Source organism: Schistocerca americana, unplaced genomic scaffold (genome assembly GCF_021461395.2).
Source record: "Schistocerca americana isolate TAMUIC-IGC-003095 unplaced genomic scaffold, iqSchAmer2.1 HiC_scaffold_415, whole genome shotgun sequence".
In the NCBI taxonomy this organism is placed as follows: Eukaryota; Metazoa; Arthropoda; class Insecta; order Orthoptera; family Acrididae; genus Schistocerca; species Schistocerca americana.
This window is the reverse complement of record NW_025726143.1, coordinates 113,457-129,743: the sequence shown is the minus strand read 5'-3', so window position 1 is coordinate 129,743 and position 16,287 is coordinate 113,457. Positions and strand designations below refer to the sequence as shown.

At 50.9% G+C, this 16,287-nt stretch overlaps 19 non-coding genes across 19 annotated transcripts; all 19 read left to right on the top strand.

Annotated features, from left to right (window-relative positions):
* Positions 1 to 268: 268 nt before the first annotated feature.
* Trnaa-agc lies at positions 269 to 341 on the top strand. Its single transcript has one exon. It is a non-coding gene; the product is annotated as a tRNA-Ala (tRNA).
* A 1,013-nt stretch (positions 342 to 1,354) lies between these two features.
* Trnaa-ugc lies at positions 1,355 to 1,427 on the top strand. The gene has a single exon. It is a non-coding gene; the product is annotated as a tRNA-Ala (tRNA).
* Positions 1,428 to 1,843: 416 nt separating this feature from the next.
* On the top strand, positions 1,844 to 1,916 carry Trnaa-agc. Its single transcript has one exon. It is a non-coding gene; the product is annotated as a tRNA-Ala (tRNA).
* A 1,013-nt stretch (positions 1,917 to 2,929) lies between these two features.
* Trnaa-ugc lies at positions 2,930 to 3,002 on the top strand. The gene has a single exon. It is a non-coding gene; the product is annotated as a tRNA-Ala (tRNA).
* Positions 3,003 to 3,418: 416 nt separating this feature from the next.
* On the top strand, positions 3,419 to 3,491 carry Trnaa-agc. The gene has a single exon. It is a non-coding gene; the product is annotated as a tRNA-Ala (tRNA).
* A 1,715-nt stretch (positions 3,492 to 5,206) lies between these two features.
* Trnaa-ugc lies at positions 5,207 to 5,279 on the top strand. Its single transcript has one exon. It is a non-coding gene; the product is annotated as a tRNA-Ala (tRNA).
* Positions 5,280 to 5,695: 416 nt separating this feature from the next.
* On the top strand, positions 5,696 to 5,768 carry Trnaa-agc. Its single transcript has one exon. It is a non-coding gene; the product is annotated as a tRNA-Ala (tRNA).
* A 1,013-nt stretch (positions 5,769 to 6,781) lies between these two features.
* Positions 6,782 to 6,854, top strand: Trnaa-ugc. Its single transcript has one exon. It is a non-coding gene; the product is annotated as a tRNA-Ala (tRNA).
* A 416-nt stretch (positions 6,855 to 7,270) lies between these two features.
* Trnaa-agc lies at positions 7,271 to 7,343 on the top strand. The gene has a single exon. It is a non-coding gene; the product is annotated as a tRNA-Ala (tRNA).
* A 1,013-nt stretch (positions 7,344 to 8,356) lies between these two features.
* Positions 8,357 to 8,429, top strand: Trnaa-ugc. The gene has a single exon. It is a non-coding gene; the product is annotated as a tRNA-Ala (tRNA).
* A 416-nt stretch (positions 8,430 to 8,845) lies between these two features.
* On the top strand, positions 8,846 to 8,918 carry Trnaa-agc. The gene has a single exon. It is a non-coding gene; the product is annotated as a tRNA-Ala (tRNA).
* Positions 8,919 to 9,931: 1,013 nt separating this feature from the next.
* On the top strand, positions 9,932 to 10,004 carry Trnaa-ugc. Its single transcript has one exon. It is a non-coding gene; the product is annotated as a tRNA-Ala (tRNA).
* Positions 10,005 to 10,420: 416 nt separating this feature from the next.
* Positions 10,421 to 10,493, top strand: Trnaa-agc. Its single transcript has one exon. It is a non-coding gene; the product is annotated as a tRNA-Ala (tRNA).
* Positions 10,494 to 11,506: 1,013 nt separating this feature from the next.
* On the top strand, positions 11,507 to 11,579 carry Trnaa-ugc. The gene has a single exon. It is a non-coding gene; the product is annotated as a tRNA-Ala (tRNA).
* Positions 11,580 to 11,995: 416 nt separating this feature from the next.
* On the top strand, positions 11,996 to 12,068 carry Trnaa-agc. The gene has a single exon. It is a non-coding gene; the product is annotated as a tRNA-Ala (tRNA).
* A 1,013-nt stretch (positions 12,069 to 13,081) lies between these two features.
* On the top strand, positions 13,082 to 13,154 carry Trnaa-ugc. Its single transcript has one exon. It is a non-coding gene; the product is annotated as a tRNA-Ala (tRNA).
* Positions 13,155 to 13,570: 416 nt separating this feature from the next.
* Positions 13,571 to 13,643, top strand: Trnaa-agc. Its single transcript has one exon. It is a non-coding gene; the product is annotated as a tRNA-Ala (tRNA).
* A 1,715-nt stretch (positions 13,644 to 15,358) lies between these two features.
* Trnaa-ugc lies at positions 15,359 to 15,431 on the top strand. Its single transcript has one exon. It is a non-coding gene; the product is annotated as a tRNA-Ala (tRNA).
* A 416-nt stretch (positions 15,432 to 15,847) lies between these two features.
* Trnaa-agc lies at positions 15,848 to 15,920 on the top strand. The gene has a single exon. It is a non-coding gene; the product is annotated as a tRNA-Ala (tRNA).
* Positions 15,921 to 16,287: the final 367 nt, after the last annotated feature.

Genomic DNA, 16,287 nt, shown 5'->3' with positions numbered 1-16,287 from the left:
GCGCAAATCTGCCTTAGGTATAACGGCCTAACCTCAATGAAGTCTAGAGAGTGGACAACACGTTCGTCTACCTCAGAGCGTTGGCCGAACGCTATTTTCGACGTCGTGCGTGCCACTTTGATTTTGGCCAACTACGATTCGATACAGAATGCAGGAAACCTGAAAGACACCCTCACGGACACATTGAGAGTAGTGTTTGTCAGCGGAATAATGGGAGTGCAAGGGTCTGTGTCATTGATATGGCTGTATGTAGCGCAGTTCGTCAGCAGGGGGCGTAGCTCAGATGGTAGAGCGCTCGCTTAGCATGCGAGAGGTACTGGGATCGATACCCAGCGCCTCCAGAATTTTTAACACACCAACATGCGCACACTGCCATGCAAGTGGAATATATCACAGCCAGAAAATGTGTCAAGGCAGATACGAGCCAACGATTAGCAGCCACAATTGGCAAGCGTGCTGTAATGCGCACGGAGCACCCTCCTCCCACCACTACACTTAATTTAGAAACAGTACAAGTGTTCCCATAAGATTCTCAAACCTATGTCGCAAAGATCAGCCTTGCGCCGAATTCACAAAAATCCCACTGCACATTCCATTTCTTGACGTGCAGTCGGCTGCTACTGGTGTTGCTAGTTGTGACTGGTGATGACAGATGCCGTAGCAATCAATTCATGGAGTGAGTTGTATGTTTTGCGATACTCTGTCTCTGACAAGCAAGCAGAGGTGACATAGGCGCGAACACAGGAAGCTTGCAGCCCCTCGCTGCCTGCAGACACCGAACAGCCACACTAGGAGGGCGGCCTAAGTCGTCGGCGAAATGTGCTCATTCGCTTGTGTGCGACGTCAAGCTCTAAATAAGGCTGTCACTAGCGTGAGCGTTGCGTGAGCGTCGTGTAAAGTCGGAAAAGTCGTCTGCGTGGGTGAGTGCCATGTTTGGGGAGCGTTTCGTAGTTTGCGCAGTGCAATGGAGACGCGGAAAGTTGTTGTGGCCCAGTCTTTTGCAGTTGGACGACAAGAGTGGTACACAGTAGTAAAGTGCGAGGCAGTGAGTTGGCATGAACAGTCGAGTGCACAATGGGTCTTCAGATGTGCTTGTTACCTCAGGTGCTGTGTGATTGTCGACATGGAGTGAAAACGGAGCAACTTGTGACTGTCCCTTCAATTTAAGACGTTAAAAACGGACGGAATTTGCAGTCGTAATACCAGAGCATCGAAACTACTTGGAACTCTTGCGTATGTGAACGTGTCCGCGCCTTTGTACTCTGGTCCCTTCACCCCTGCAAACCAACCAACCATCGCGTCCGTGCACATGAGAGTAGCAAAGAACGGAGAACAGCGCAGCTTGGTTGTGCTTGGGGGCGTAGCTCAGTTGGTAGAGCGTTCGCTTTGCATGTGAAAGGTCCCGGGTTCAAGCCCCGGCGCCTCCATGTTTTGTGGTCAGTGCGTGGTAAGTGTTGGTCGCGGCGAGCCTAAAGGCACGCAAGATGTTGCAAAGCCAGCGTCACAGACTCGTATACTGACGTAAGGAGAGCAAGACGTAAATGTGAGGACCGGCTGTTGTCGAGGTGTCATCGAGTGCAAATCTGCCTTAGGTATAACGGCCTAACCTCAATGAAGTCTAGAGAGTGGACAACACGTTCGTCTACCTCAGAGCGTTGGCCGAACGCTATTTTCGACGTCGTGCGTGCCACTTTGATTTTGGCCAACTACGATTCGATACAGAATGCAGGAAACCTGAAAGACACCCTCACGGACACATTGAGAGTAGTGTTTGTCAGCGGAATAATGGGAGTGCAAGGGTCTGTGTCATTGATATGGCTGTATGTAGCGCAGTTCGTCAGCAGGGGGCGTAGCTCAGATGGTAGAGCGCTCGCTTAGCATGCGAGAGGTACTGGGATCGATACCCAGCGCCTCCAGAATTTTTAACACACCAACATGCGCACACTGCCATGCAAGTGGAATATATCACAGCCAGAAAATGTGTCAAGGCAGATACGAGCCAACGATTAGCAGCCACAATTGGCAAGCGTGCTGTAATGCGCACGGAGCACCCTCCTCCCACCACTACACTTAATTTAGAAACAGTACAAGTGTTCCCATAAGATTCTCAAACCTATGTCGCAAAGATCAGCCTTGCGCCGAATTCACAAAAATCCCACTGCACATTCCATTTCTTGACGTGCAGTCGGCTGCTACTGGTGTTGCTAGTTGTGACTGGTGATGACAGATGCCGTAGCAATCAATTCATGGAGTGAGTTGTATGTTTTGCGATACTCTGTCTCTGACAAGCAAGCAGAGGTGACATAGGCGCGAACACAGGAAGCTTGCAGCCCCTCGCTGCCTGCAGACACCGAACAGCCACACTAGGAGGGCGGCCTAAGTCGTCGGCGAAATGTGCTCATTCGCTTGTGTGCGACGTCAAGCTCTAAATAAGGCTGTCACTAGCGTGAGCGTTGCGTGAGCGTCGTGTAAAGTCGGAAAAGTCGTCTGCGTGGGTGAGTGCCATGTTTGGGGAGCGTTTCGTAGTTTGCGCAGTGCAATGGAGACGCGGAAAGTTGTTGTGGCCCAGTCTTTTGCAGTTGGACGACAAGAGTGGTACACAGTAGTAAAGTGCGAGGCAGTGAGTTGGCATGAACAGTCGAGTGCACAATGGGTCTTCAGATGTGCTTGTTACCTCAGGTGCTGTGTGATTGTCGACATGGAGTGAAAACGGAGCAACTTGTGACTGTCCCTTCAATTTAAGACGTTAAAAACGGACGGAATTTGCAGTCGTAATACCAGAGCATCGAAACTACTTGGAACTCTTGCGTATGTGAACGTGTCCGCGCCTTTGTACTCTGGTCCCTTCACCCCTGCAAACCAACCAACCATCGCGTCCGTGCACATGAGAGTAGCAAAGAACGGAGAACAGCGCAGCTTGGTTGTGCTTGGGGGCGTAGCTCAGTTGGTAGAGCGTTCGCTTTGCATGTGAAAGGTCCCGGGTTCAAGCCCCGGCGCCTCCATGTTTTGTGGTCAGTGCGTGGTAAGTGTTGGTCGCGGCGAGCCTAAAGGCACGCAAGATGTTGCAAAGCCAGCGTCACAGACTCGTATACTGACGTAAGGAGAGCAAGACGTAAATGTGAGGACCGGCTGTTGTCGAGGTGTCATCGAGCGCAAATCTGCCTTAGGTATAACGGCCTAACCTCAATGAAGTCTAGAGAGTGGACAACACGTTCGTCTACCTCAGAGCGTTGGCCGAACGCTATTTTCGACGTCGTGCGTGCCACTTTGATTTTGGCCAACTACGATTCGATACAGAATGCAGGAAACCTGAAAGACACCCTCACGGACACATTGAGAGTAGTGTTTGTCAGCGGAATAATGGGAGTGCAAGGGTCTGTGTCATTGATATGGCTGTATGTAGCGCAGTTCGTCAGCAGGGGGCGTAGCTCAGATGGTAGAGCGCTCGCTTAGCATGCGAGAAGTACTGGGATCGATACCCAGCGCCTCCAGAATTTTTAACACACCAACATGCGCACACTGCCATGCAAGTGGAATATATCACAGCCAGAAAATGTGTCAAGGCAGATACGAGCCAACGATTAGCAGCCACAATTGGCAAGCGTGCTGTAATGCGCACGAAGCACCCTCCTCCCACCACTACACTTAATTTAGAAACAGTACAAGTGTTCCCATAAGATTCTCAAACCTATGTCGCAAAGATCAGCCTTGCGCCGAATTCACAAAAATCCCACTGCACATTCCAATTCTTGACGTGCAGTCGGCTGCTACTGGTGTTGCTAGTTGTGACTGCTGATGACAGATGCCGTAGCAATCAATTCATGGAGTGAGTTGTATGTTTTGCGATACTCTGTCTCTGACAAGCAAGCAGAGGTGACATAGGCGCGAACACAGGAAGCTTGCAGCCCCTCGCTGCCTGCAGACACCGAACAGCCACACTAGGAGGGCGGCCTAAGTCGTCGGCGAAATGTGCTCATTCGCTTGTGTGCGACGTCAAGCTCTAAATAAGGCTGTCACTAGCGTGAGCGTCGTGTAAAGTCGGAAAAGTCGTCTGCGTGGGTGAGTGCCATGTTTGGGGAGCGTTTCGTAGTTTGCGCAGTGCAATGGAGACGCGGAAAGTTGTTGTGGCCCAGTCTTTTGCAGTTGGACGACAAGAGTGGTACACAGTAGTAAAGTGCGAGGCAGCGCCTCCAGAATTTTTAACACACCAACATGCGCACACTGCCATGCAAGTGGAATAATTCACAGCCAGAAAATGTGTCAAGGCAGATACGAGCCAACGATTAGCAGCCACAATTGGCAAGCGTGCTGTAATGCGCACGAAGCACCCTCCTCCCACCACTACACTTAATTTAGAAACAGTACAAGTGTTCCCATAAGATTCTCAAACCTATGTCGCAAAGATCAGCCTTGCGCCGAATTCACAAAAATCCCACTGCACATTCCAATTCTTGACGTGCAGTCGGCTGCTACTGGTGTTGCTAGTTGTGACTGCTGATGACAGATGCCGTAGCAATCAATTCATGGAGTGAGTTGTATGTTTTGCGATACTCTGTCTCTGACAAGCAAGCAGAGGTGACATAGGCGCGAACACAGGAAGCTTGCAGCCCCTCGCTGCCTGCAGACACCGAACAGCCACACTAGGAGGGCGGCCTAAGTCGTCGGCGAAATGTGCTCATTCGCTTGTGTGCGACGTCAAGCTCTAAATAAGGCTGTCACTAGCGTGAGCGTTGCGTGAGCGTCGTGTAAAGTCGGAAAAGTCGTCTGCGTGGGTGAGTGGCATGTTTGGGGAGCGTTTCGTAGTTTGCGCAGTGCAATGGAGACGCGGAAAGTTGTTGTGGCCCAGTCTTTTGCAGTTGGACGACAAGAGTGGTACACAGTAGTAAAGTGCGAGGCAGTGAGTTGGCATGAACAGTCGAGTGCACAATGGGTCTTCAGATGTGCTTGTTACCTCAGGTGCTGTGTGATTGTCGACATGGAGTGAAAACGGAGCAACTTGTGACTGTCCCTTCAATTTAAGACGTTAAAAACGGACGGAATTTGCAGTCGTAATACCAGAGCATCGAAACTACTTGGAACTCTTGCGTATGTGAACGTGTCCGCGCCTTTGTACTCTGGTCCCTTCACCCCTGCAAACCAACCAACCATCGCGTCCGTGCACATGAGAGTAGCAAAGAACGGAGAACAGCGCAGCTTGGTTGTGCTTGGGGGCGTAGCTCAGTTGGTAGAGCGTTCGCTTTGCATGTGAAATGTCCCGGGTTCAAGCCCCGGCGCCTCCATGTTTTGTGGTCAGTGCGTGGTAAGTGTTGGTCGCGGCGAGCCTAAAGGCACGCAAGATGTTGCAAAGCCAGCGTCACAGACTCGTATACTGACGTAAGGAGAGCAAGACGTAAATGTGAGGACCGGCTGTTGTCGAGGTGTCATCGAGTGCAAATCTGCCTTAGGTATAACGGCCTAACCTCAATGAAGTCTAGAGAGTGGACAACACGTTCGTCTACCTCAGAGCGTTGGCCGAACGCTATTTTCGACGTCGTGCGTGCCACTTTGATTTTGGCCAACTACGATTCGATACAGAATGCAGGAAACCTGAAAGACACCCTCACGGACACATTGAGAGTAGTGTTTGTCAGCGGAATAATGGGAGTGCAAGGGTCTGTGTCATTGATATGGCTGTATGTAGCGCAGTTCGTCAGCAGGGGGCGTAGCTCAGATGGTAGAGCGCTCGCTTAGCATGCGAGAAGTACTGGGATCGATACCCAGCGCCTCCAGAATTTTTAACACACCAACATGCGCACACTGCCATGCAAGTGGAATATATCACAGCCAGAAAATGTGTCAAGGCAGATACGAGCCAACGATTAGCAGCCACAATTGGCAAGCGTGCTGTAATGCGCACGAAGCACCCTCCTCCCACCACTACACTTAATTTAGAAACAGTACAAGTGTTCCCATAAGATTCTCAAACCTATGTCGCAAAGATCAGCCTTGCGCCGAATTCACAAAAATCCCACTGCACATTCCATTTCTTGACGTGCAGTCGGCTGCTACTGGTGTTGCTAGTTGTGACTGCTGATGACAGATGCCGTAGCAATCAATTCATGGAGTGAGTTGTATGTTTTGCGATACTCTGTCTCTGACAAGCAAGCAGAGGTGACATAGGCGCGAACACAGGAAGCTTGCAGATCCTCGCTGCCTGCAGACACCGAACAGCCACACTAGGAGGGCGGCCTAAGTCGTCGGCGAAATGTGCTCATTCGCTTGTGTGCGACGTCAAGCTCTAAATAAGGCTGTCACTAGCGTGAGCGTTGCGTGAGCGTCGTGTAAAGTCGGAAAAGTCGTCTGCGTGGGTGAGTGGCATGTTTGGGGAGCGTTTCGTAGTTTGCGCAGTGCAATGGAGACGCGGAAAGTTGTTGTGGCCCAGTCTTTTGCAGTTGGACGACAAGAGTGGTACACAGTAGTAAAGTGCGAGGCAGTGAGTTGGCATGAACAGTCGAGTGCACAATGGGTCTTCAGATGTGCTTGTTACCTCAGGTGCTGTGTGATTGTCGACATGGAGTGAAAACGGAGCAACTTGTGACTGTCCCTTCAATTTAAGACGTTAAAAACGGACGGAATTTGCAGTCGTAATACCAGAGCATCGAAACTACTTGGAACTCTTGCGTATGTGAACGTGTCCGCGCCTTTGTACTCTGGTCCCTTCACCCCTGCAAACCAACCAACCATCGCGTCCGTGCACATGAGAGTAGCAAAGAACGGAGAACAGCGCAGCTTGGTTGTGCTTGGGGGCGTAGCTCAGTTGGTAGAGCGTTCGCTTTGCATGTGAAATGTCCCGGGTTCAAGCCCCGGCGCCTCCATGTTTTGTGGTCAGTGCGTGGTAAGTGTTGGTCGCGGCGAGCCTAAAGGCACGCAAGATGTTGCAAAGCCAGCGTCACAGACTCGTATACTGACGTAAGGAGAGCAAGACGTAAATGTGAGGACCGGCTGTTGTCGAGGTGTCATCGAGTGCAAATCTGCCTTAGGTATAACGGCCTAACCTCAATGAAGTCTAGAGAGTGGACAACACGTTCGTCTACCTCAGAGCGTTGGCCGAACGCTATTTTCGACGTCGTGCGTGCCACTTTGATTTTGGCCAACTACGATTCGATACAGAATGCAGGAAACCTGAAAGACACCCTCACGGACACATTGAGAGTAGTGTTTGTCAGCGGAATAATGGGAGTGCAAGGGTCTGTGTCATTGATATGGCTGTATGTAGCGCAGTTCGTCAGCAGGGGGCGTAGCTCAGATGGTAGAGCGCTCGCTTAGCATGCGAGAAGTACTGGGATCGATACCCAGCGCCTCCAGAATTTTTAACACACCAACATGCGCACACTGCCATGCAAGTGGAATATATCACAGCCAGAAAATGTGTCAAGGCAGATACGAGCCAACGATTAGCAGCCACAATTGGCAAGCGTGCTGTAATGCGCACGAAGCACCCTCCTCCCACCACTACACTTAATTTAGAAACAGTACAAGTGTTCCCATAAGATTCTCAAACCTATGTCGCAAAGATCAGCCTTGCGCCGAATTCACAAAAATCCCACTGCACATTCCATTTCTTGACGTGCAGTCGGCTGCTACTGGTGTTGCTAGTTGTGACTGCTGATGACAGATGCCGTAGCAATCAATTCATGGAGTGAGTTGTATGTTTTGCGATACTCTGTCTCTGACAAGCAAGCAGAGGTGACATAGGCGCGAACACAGGAAGCTTGCAGATCCTCGCTGCCTGCAGACACCGAACAGCCACACTAGGAGGGCGGCCTAAGTCGTCGGCGAAATGTGCTCATTCGCTTGTGTGCGACGTCAAGCTCTAAATAAGGCTGTCACTAGCGTGAGCGTTGCGTGAGCGTCGTGTAAAGTCGGAAAAGTCGTCTGCGTGGGTGAGTGCCATGTTTGGGGAGCGTTTCGTAGTTTGCGCAGTGCAATGGAGACGCGGAAAGTTGTTGTGGCCCAGTCTTTTGCAGTTGGACGACAAGAGTGGTACACAGTAGTAAAGTGCGAGGCAGTGAGTTGGCATGAACAGTCGAGTGCACAATGGGTCTTCAGATGTGCTTGTTACCTCAGGTGCTGTGTGATTGTCGACATGGAGTGAAAACGGAGCAACTTGTGACTGTCCCTTCAATTTAAGACGTTAAAAACGGACGGAATTTGCAGTCGTAATACCAGAGCATCGAAACTACTTGGAACTCTTGCGTATGTGAACGTGTCCGCGCCTTTGTACTCTGGTCCCTTCACCCCTGCAAACCAACCAACCATCGCGTCCGTGCACATGAGAGTAGCAAAGAACGGAGAACAGCGCAGCATGGTTGTGCTTGGGGGCGTAGCTCAGTTGGTAGAGCGTTCGCTTTGCATGTGAAAGGTCCCGGGTTCAAGCCCCGGCGCCTCCATGTTTTGTGGTCAGTGCGTGGTAAGTGTTGGTCGCGGCGAGCCTAAAGGCACGCAAGATGTTGCAAAGCCAGCGTCACAGACTCGTATACTGACGTAAGGAGAGCAAGACGTAAATGTGAGGACCGGCTGTTGTCGAGGTGTCATCGAGTGCAAATCTGCCTTAGGTATAACGGCCTAACCTCAATGAAGTCTAGAGAGTGGACAACACGTTCGTCTACCTCAGAGCGTTGGCCGAACGCTATTTTCGACGTCGTGCGTGCCACTTTGATTTTGGCCAACTACGATTCGATACAGAATGCAGGAAACCTGAAAGACACCCTCACGGACACATTGAGAGTAGTGTTTGTCAGCGGAATAATGGGAGTGCAAGGGTCTGTGTCATTGATATGGCTGTATGTAGCGCAGTTCGTCAGCAGGGGGCGTAGCTCAGATGGTAGAGCGCTCGCTTAGCATGCGAGAAGTACTGGGATCGATACCCAGCGCCTCCAGAATTTTTAACACACCAACATGCGCACACTGCCATGCAAGTGGAATATATCACAGCCAGAAAATGTGTCAAGGCAGATACGAGCCAACGATTAGCAGCCACAATTGGCAAGCGTGCTGTAATGCGCACGAAGCACCCTCCTCCCACCACTACACTTAATTTAGAAACAGTACAAGTGTTCCCATAAGATTCTCAAACCTATGTCGCAAAGATCAGCCTTGCGCCGAATTCACAAAAATCCCACTGCACATTCCATTTCTTGACGTGCAGTCGGCTGCTACTGGTGTTGCTAGTTGTGACTGCTGATGACAGATGCCGTAGCAATCAATTCATGGAGTGAGTTGTATGTTTTGCGATACTCTGTCTCTGACAAGCAAGCAGAGGTGACATAGGCGCGAACACAGGAAGCTTGCAGATCCTCGCTGCCTGCAGACACCGAACAGCCACACTAGGAGGGCGGCCTAAGTCGTCGGCGAAATGTGCTCATTCGCTTGTGTGCGACGTCAAGCTCTAAATAAGGCTGTCACTAGCGTGAGCGTTGCGTGAGCGTCGTGTAAAGTCGGAAAAGTCGTCTGCGTGGGTGAGTGGCATGTTTGGGGAGCGTTTCGTAGTTTGCGCAGTGCAATGGAGACGCGGAAAGTTGTTGTGGCCCAGTCTTTTGCAGTTGGACGACAAGAGTGGTACACAGTAGTAAAGTGCGAGGCAGTGAGTTGGCATGAACAGTCGAGTGCACAATGGGTCTTCAGATGTGCTTGTTACCTCAGGTGCTGTGTGATTGTCGACATGGAGTGAAAACGGAGCAACTTGTGACTGTCCCTTCAATTTAAGACGTTAAAAACGGACGGAATTTGCAGTCGTAATACCAGAGCATCGAAACTACTTGGAACTCTTGCGTATGTGAACGTGTCCGCGCCTTTGTACTCTGGTCCCTTCACCCCTGCAAACCAACCAACCATCGCGTCCGTGCACATGAGAGTAGCAAAGAACGGAGAACAGCGCAGCTTGGTTGTGCTTGGGGGCGTAGCTCAGTTGGTAGAGCGTTCGCTTTGCATGTGAAATGTCCCGGGTTCAAGCCCCGGCGCCTCCATGTTTTGTGGTCAGTGCGTGGTAAGTGTTGGTCGCGGCGAGCCTAAAGGCACGCAAGATGTTGCAAAGCCAGCGTCACAGACTCGTATACTGACGTAAGGAGAGCAAGACGTAAATGTGAGGACCGGCTGTTGTCGAGGTGTCATCGAGTGCAAATCTGCCTTAGGTATAACGGCCTAACCTCAATGAAGTCTAGAGAGTGGACAACACGTTCGTCTACCTCAGAGCGTTGGCCGAACGCTATTTTCGACGTCGTGCGTGCCACTTTGATTTTGGCCAACTACGATTCGATACAGAATGCAGGAAACCTGAAAGACACCCTCACGGACACATTGAGAGTAGTGTTTGTCAGCGGAATAATGGGAGTGCAAGGGTCTGTGTCATTGATATGGCTGTATGTAGCGCAGTTCGTCAGCAGGGGGCGTAGCTCAGATGGTAGAGCGCTCGCTTAGCATGCGAGAAGTACTGGGATCGATACCCAGCGCCTCCAGAATTTTTAACACACCAACATGCGCACACTGCCATGCAAGTGGAATATATCACAGCCAGAAAATGTGTCAAGGCAGATACGAGCCAACGATTAGCAGCCACAATTGGCAAGCGTGCTGTAATGCGCACGAAGCACCCTCCTCCCACCACTACACTTAATTTAGAAACAGTACAAGTGTTCCCATAAGATTCTCAAACCTATGTCGCAAAGATCAGCCTTGCGCCGAATTCACAAAAATCCCACTGCACATTCCATTTCTTGACGTGCAGTCGGCTGCTACTGGTGTTGCTAGTTGTGACTGCTGATGACAGATGCCGTAGCAATCAATTCATGGAGTGAGTTGTATGTTTTGCGATACTCTGTCTCTGACAAGCAAGCAGAGGTGACATAGGCGCGAACACAGGAAGCTTGCAGATCCTCGCTGCCTGCAGACACCGAACAGCCACACTAGGAGGGCGGCCTAAGTCGTCGGCGAAATGTGCTCATTCGCTTGTGTGCGACGTCAAGCTCTAAATAAGGCTGTCACTAGCGTGAGCGTTGCGTGAGCGTCGTGTAAAGTCGGAAAAGTCGTCTGCGTGGGTGAGTGCCATGTTTGGGGAGCGTTTCGTAGTTTGCGCAGTGCAATGGAGACGCGGAAAGTTGTTGTGGCCCAGTCTTTTGCAGTTGGACGACAAGAGTGGTACACAGTAGTAAAGTGCGAGGCAGTGAGTTGGCATGAACAGTCGAGTGCACAATGGGTCTTCAGATGTGCTTGTTACCTCAGGTGCTGTGTGATTGTCGACATGGAGTGAAAACGGAGCAACTTGTGACTGTCCCTTCAATTTAAGACGTTAAAAACGGACGGAATTTGCAGTCGTAATACCAGAGCATCGAAACTACTTGGAACTCTTGCGTATGTGAACGTGTCCGCGCCTTTGTACTCTGGTCCCTTCACCCCTGCAAACCAACCAACCATCGCGTCCGTGCACATGAGAGTAGCAAAGAACGGAGAACAGCGCAGCATGGTTGTGCTTGGGGGCGTAGCTCAGTTGGTAGAGCGTTCGCTTTGCATGTGAAAGGTCCCGGGTTCAAGCCCCGGCGCCTCCATGTTTTGTGGTCAGTGCGTGGTAAGTGTTGGTCGCGGCGAGCCTAAAGGCACGCAAGATGTTGCAAAGCCAGCGTCACAGACTCGTATACTGACGTAAGGAGAGCAAGACGTAAATGTGAGGACCGGCTGTTGTCGAGGTGTCATCGAGTGCAAATCTGCCTTAGGTATAACGGCCTAACCTCAATGAAGTCTAGAGAGTGGACAACACGTTCGTCTACCTCAGAGCGTTGGCCGAACGCTATTTTCGACGTCGTGCGTGCCACTTTGATTTTGGCCAACTACGATTCGATACAGAATGCAGGAAACCTGAAAGACACCCTCACGGACACATTGAGAGTAGTGTTTGTCAGCGGAATAATGGGAGTGCAAGGGTCTGTGTCATTGATATGGCTGTATGTAGCGCAGTTCGTCAGCAGGGGGCGTAGCTCAGATGGTAGAGCGCTCGCTTAGCATGCGAGAGGTACTGGGATCGATACCCAGCGCCTCCAGAATTTTTAACACACCAACATGCGCACACTGCCATGCAAGTGGAATATATCACAGCCAGAAAATGTGTCAAGGCAGATACGAGCCAACGATTAGCAGCCACAATTGGCAAGCGTGCTGTAATGCGCACGGAGCACCCTCCTCCCACCACTACACTTAATTTAGAAACAGTACAAGTGTTCCCATAAGATTCTCAAACCTATGTCGCAAAGATCAGCCTTGCGCCGAATTCACAAAAATCCCACTGCACATTCCATTTCTTGACGTGCAGTCGGCTGCTACTGGTGTTGCTAGTTGTGACTGGTGATGACAGATGCCGTAGCAATCAATTCATGGAGTGAGTTGTATGTTTTGCGATACTCTGTCTCTGACAAGCAAGCAGAGGTGACATAGGCGCGAACACAGGAAGCTTGCAGCCCCTCGCTGCCTGCAGACACCGAACAGCCACACTAGGAGGGCGGCCTAAGTCGTCGGCGAAATGTGCTCATTCGCTTGTGTGCGACGTCAAGCTCTAAATAAGGCTGTCACTAGCGTGAGCGTTGCGTGAGCGTCGTGTAAAGTCGGAAAAGTCGTCTGCGTGGGTGAGTGCCATGTTTGGGGAGCGTTTCGTAGTTTGCGCAGTGCAATGGAGACGCGGAAAGTTGTTGTGGCCCAGTCTTTTGCAGTTGGACGACAAGAGTGGTACACAGTAGTAAAGTGCGAGGCAGTGAGTTGGCATGAACAGTCGAGTGCACAATGGGTCTTCAGATGTGCTTGTTACCTCAGGTGCTGTGTGATTGTCGACATGGAGTGAAAACGGAGCAACTTGTGACTGTCCCTTCAATTTAAGACGTTAAAAACGGACGGAATTTGCAGTCGTAATACCAGAGCATCGAAACTACTTGGAACTCTTGCGTATGTGAACGTGTCCGCGCCTTTGTACTCTGGTCCCTTCACCCCTGCAAACCAACCAACCATCGCGTCCGTGCACATGAGAGTAGCAAAGAACGGAGAACAGCGCAGCTTGGTTGTGCTTGGGGGCGTAGCTCAGTTGGTAGAGCGTTCGCTTTGCATGTGAAAGGTCCCGGGTTCAAGCCCCGGCGCCTCCATGTTTTGTGGTCAGTGCGTGGTAAGTGTTGGTCGCGGCGAGCCTAAAGGCACGCAAGATGTTGCAAAGCCAGCGTCACAGACTCGTATACTGACGTAAGGAGAGCAAGACGTAAATGTGAGGACCGGCTGTTGTCGAGGTGTCATCGAGCGCAAATCTGCCTTAGGTATAACGGCCTAACCTCAATGAAGTCTAGAGAGTGGACAACACGTTCGTCTACCTCAGAGCGTTGGCCGAACGCTATTTTCGACGTCGTGCGTGCCACTTTGATTTTGGCCAACTACGATTCGATACAGAATGCAGGAAACCTGAAAGACACCCTCACGGACACATTGAGAGTAGTGTTTGTCAGCGGAATAATGGGAGTGCAAGGGTCTGTGTCATTGATATGGCTGTATGTAGCGCAGTTCGTCAGCAGGGGGCGTAGCTCAGATGGTAGAGCGCTCGCTTAGCATGCGAGAAGTACTGGGATCGATACCCAGCGCCTCCAGAATTTTTAACACACCAACATGCGCACACTGCCATGCAAGTGGAATATATCACAGCCAGAAAATGTGTCAAGGCAGATACGAGCCAACGATTAGCAGCCACAATTGGCAAGCGTGCTGTAATGCGCACGAAGCACCCTCCTCCCACCACTACACTTAATTTAGAAACAGTACAAGTGTTCCCATAAGATTCTCAAACCTATGTCGCAAAGATCAGCCTTGCGCCGAATTCACAAAAATCCCACTGCACATTCCAATTCTTGACGTGCAGTCGGCTGCTACTGGTGTTGCTAGTTGTGACTGCTGATGACAGATGCCGTAGCAATCAATTCATGGAGTGAGTTGTATGTTTTGCGATACTCTGTCTCTGACAAGCAAGCAGAGGTGACATAGGCGCGAACACAGGAAGCTTGCAGCCCCTCGCTGCCTGCAGACACCGAACAGCCACACTAGGAGGGCGGCCTAAGTCGTCGGCGAAATGTGCTCATTCGCTTGTGTGCGACGTCAAGCTCTAAATAAGGCTGTCACTAGCGTGAGCGTCGTGTAAAGTCGGAAAAGTCGTCTGCGTGGGTGAGTGCCATGTTTGGGGAGCGTTTCGTAGTTTGCGCAGTGCAATGGAGACGCGGAAAGTTGTTGTGGCCCAGTCTTTTGCAGTTGGACGACAAGAGTGGTACACAGTAGTAAAGTGCGAGGCAGCGCCTCCAGAATTTTTAACACACCAACATGCGCACACTGCCATGCAAGTGGAATAATTCACAGCCAGAAAATGTGTCAAGGCAGATACGAGCCAACGATTAGCAGCCACAATTGGCAAGCGTGCTGTAATGCGCACGAAGCACCCTCCTCCCACCACTACACTTAATTTAGAAACAGTACAAGTGTTCCCATAAGATTCTCAAACCTATGTCGCAAAGATCAGCCTTGCGCCGAATTCACAAAAATCCCACTGCACATTCCAATTCTTGACGTGCAGTCGGCTGCTACTGGTGTTGCTAGTTGTGACTGCTGATGACAGATGCCGTAGCAATCAATTCATGGAGTGAGTTGTATGTTTTGCGATACTCTGTCTCTGACAAGCAAGCAGAGGTGACATAGGCGCGAACACAGGAAGCTTGCAGCCCCTCGCTGCCTGCAGACACCGAACAGCCACACTAGGAGGGCGGCCTAAGTCGTCGGCGAAATGTGCTCATTCGCTTGTGTGCGACGTCAAGCTCTAAATAAGGCTGTCACTAGCGTGAGCGTTGCGTGAGCGTCGTGTAAAGTCGGAAAAGTCGTCTGCGTGGGTGAGTGGCATGTTTGGGGAGCGTTTCGTAGTTTGCGCAGTGCAATGGAGACGCGGAAAGTTGTTGTGGCCCAGTCTTTTGCAGTTGGACGACAAGAGTGGTACACAGTAGTAAAGTGCGAGGCAGTGAGTTGGCATGAACAGTCGAGTGCACAATGGGTCTTCAGATGTGCTTGTTACCTCAGGTGCTGTGTGATTGTCGACATGGAGTGAAAACGGAGCAACTTGTGACTGTCCCTTCAATTTAAGACGTTAAAAACGGACGGAATTTGCAGTCGTAATACCAGAGCATCGAAACTACTTGGAACTCTTGCGTATGTGAACGTGTCCGCGCCTTTGTACTCTGGTCCCTTCACCCCTGCAAACCAACCAACCATCGCGTCCGTGCACATGAGAGTAGCAAAGAACGGAGAACAGCGCAGCTTGGTTGTGTTTGGGGGCGTAGCTCAGTTGGTAGAGCGTTCGCTTTGCATGTGAAAGGTCCCGGGTTCAAGCCCCGGCGCCTCCATGTTTTGTGGTCAGTGCGTGGTAAGTGTTGGTCGCGGCGAGCCTAAAGGCACGCAAGATGTTGCAAAGCCAGCGTCACAGACTCGTATACTGACGTAAGGAGAGCAAGACGTAAATGTGAGGACCGGCTGTTGTCGAGGTGTCATCGAGCGCAAATCTGCCTTAGGTATAACGGCCTAACCTCAATGAAGTCTAGAGAGTGGACAACACGTTCGTCTACCTCAGAGCGTTGGCCGAACGCTATTTTCGACGTCGTGCGTGCCACTTTGATTTTGGCCAACTACGATTCGATACAGAATGCAGGAAACCTGAAAGACACCCTCACGGACACATTGAGAGTAGTGTTTGTCAGCGGAATAATGGGAGTGCAAGGGTCTGTGTCATTGATATGGCTGTATGTAGCGCAGTTCGTCAGCAGGGGGCGTAGCTCAGATGGTAGAGCGCTCGCTTAGCATGCGAGAAGTACTGGGATCGATACCCAGCGCCTCCAGAATTTTTAACACACCAACATGCGCACACTGCCGTGCAAGTGGAATATATCACAGCCAGAAAATGTGTCAAGGCAGATACGAGCCAACGATTAGCAGCCACAATTGGCAAGCGTGCTGTAATGCGCACGAAGCACCCTCCTCCCACCACTACACTTAATTTAGAAACAGTACAAGTGTTCCCATAAGATTCTCAAACCTATGTCGCAAAGATCAGCCTTGCGCCGAATTCACAAAAATCCCACTGCACATTCCAATTCTTGACGTGCAGTCGGCTGCTACTGGTGTTGCTAGTTGTGACTGCTGATGACAGATGCCGTAGCAATCAATTCATGGAGTGAGTTGTATGTTTTGCGATACTCTGTCTCT